Here is a 2500-nt window from a genome sequence, read left to right on the forward strand (position 1 = left end):
CGAGACAGGGTTTCTCTGTATAGCCCTGGCTGTCCTGGAGCTCACTCTGTAGACCAGGCTGGCCTTGAACTCAGAAATCCACCTGCCTCTGCCTCCCGAGTACTGGGATTAAAGGCGTGCGCCACCACGCCTGGCTTGACTCTCAATTCTTCTCGTATCTACCTCACTCTTCTCAAATTCCTGCCCTTTTCTTTGACTATTGTTGGTACACATGTCAGCGTAGAAACAACCGGATGAACCCTTTAGCTTCGCTTCTCCCTGTGTAGGTTTAGGGCCGACCACTTGGGATTGGCTAGTCCCAGAGAGACTGAATTTCTAGTGAGAGAAAATTTTAACTAACCCTAACCACGAAGCTTAGGTGTCAGCTCTGGGCAGAGGTGCCAGGTGACACGTTTTTTTTGGTCCTTTGCTACAACATCCAGTTGGAGGTAACTTAGGAAAGCAGACCCATGGGATCGGACTCATGTGACACGGGCCATGTGACTCAGGAGCCACAAAGAACAGAGAGCACAAGAAGCATGCGGGGGGGGGGGGGGGGGAATAAGCAAATGGCCAGGGAACCGGCCAAGTGTGGTAACGCTTCTAATCCCAGCACTCTCAGAGGCTGAAGCAAGAGGGTCAGGGGTTCAAGGCCGGCCAGTCTCAGCTACACAGAAAGTCTGAGGCCAGCTCGAGCTCCGAGAGACCCTGAACTCAACCGCCCCAAAATAAAAATCCACAAAACCAAAAATGAAACCAGGAGAAGGGCTGGTGGTCCTGGTCTTTTTAAGAACAGGACCTCCAACCCTGAAGTTCCCGGCGAACCCCAGAATCGGTGCTGCCGTGCCTCCCTGCTCCAGTGAACCCAAGCTGGCTTGGTGCAATTCCTTGGGCACACACAGAGAATACTTTGGACTTCCCTAGCTTTAATCTGAGGATTTCAAAACACTGCAAGCAATTAAGGTTACAACACCCCTTTGTGCTGTTGTTACATGTATCAGATGGAGAGAAATATGGGTCACGATTGGCCAGGCTGACATGTGATACCACAGACACATACATTTAATCTCCCTGGAGCAGATCAGGAGCAACTGCGCCCAGCTGGCAGAGAGAACGCGACTGGGTCACTCACTTTTATTTTCTCTTGTGTCCTTTATATAGCTGACACTTGGTTAGGTAGTAATACCACTAATGATACTTTCTATAAGTCCTCGAATGGTGTGTGTGTGTGTGTGTTTTGTAGCACGGCTGACATTGAACCCAGTCTTCCTGCCTCAGCCCTGTGATTCACAGGTGTGTGCCACAGCATCTGGAATTTCTAGACCTTTTATTCTTTCACATCACTTTTATGCACAATGTACTTTCTCGAAGTTTCTCCCTTTTGGTGTGCACACTTGTTGAGTGAACTAGGCAAGTCAAATATTTCCCCATCTTGTATTTGAGAGAATGGAGTGTCTTTCAGTAGCTGCTCAGGAGGAGCCAGCTCATAGCTAGCACATGAACTTGGCCCTTTAGATTCCATACCTTGTGTTCCCAATCCAAATGCCACTATACTGTCTGCTGGTAAGAAATAACAGTGAGAAGTGTCTGAAACACTTCTCCAAATGTGGAGTCTTTAACTTAAAAATGACCTTAAAAAACGAGGGCTCCATCATTCAATCAACAAGCATGCTTTATGCCTATCCTGAGCTGGACACTGTGGTCACCCTCATGGCGGAGACTCAGTGCTGGCTTTTTGGGAGAACCCCAAGTGGCCAAGGACCGCTGAAGCCTTGTTCTTTCCTGGCATTTCGTGCAGTGCCTACTGAAGGGAAAGGGGAAATGCCATGGATGGATGAAGTGATAGGTGGATGGATGAAGTGATAGGTGGATGGATGCGTGGGTGGGTCATGGGTGGACTGAGAGATAGATGGATGGAGACCCTCCAGCAGCTCAGAGCCTAACAGGCCTCCATGTCAGAGAACCATGAACATGAAGGTAGACGTCTTAGTCTGTGGCCTCCTCCTGTGTCTGAAGAATCTGCCGTTCCTATTGACTTCTAAGCAGGAGTGACATTGTTTGATTTCTTAGGTCCCTTCTGCTGTTGTTTTGAGATTCTGTTGGAAACAAGGGCCTACACCTTGCCAGAGAGGCTGTGGGAACAGCCCAGTGCTTCCTTTCAAAACTAGACCCAGGCCATGCGATGGCTTCCTTGCCTAATTTCCTCCTGGATGAGGAAAGGAGCTGTAGCAATTGGAGGTGATGGAATTGGCTTTTCAACACGGCTTTGGCTGGGAAAGGGAGGGCAAGTGCATAGTTAATCATCCACTCCTCCCAGAAAGTAAACAAATAAGCAAGCAAGGGGGGGGGGGCAGATCCCAGCACCGATCCCTGGGAACCAGCACAAGAACCTTCAGCTCCTTCCTTAGTGATCTCAGTGGAAGTGACTTCACAGTTGCTGGAAGGGGAAAAACTCTCTAACTAGCAAGCATGAGGCCTTGGGTTTGGTCCCCAGTACTGTACAAGCTGGGCACAATGATGC

This window comes from Mus pahari, chromosome 17 (genome assembly GCF_900095145.1).
Source record: "Mus pahari chromosome 17, PAHARI_EIJ_v1.1, whole genome shotgun sequence".
Lineage (NCBI taxonomy): Eukaryota > Metazoa > Chordata > Mammalia > Rodentia > Muridae > Mus > Mus pahari.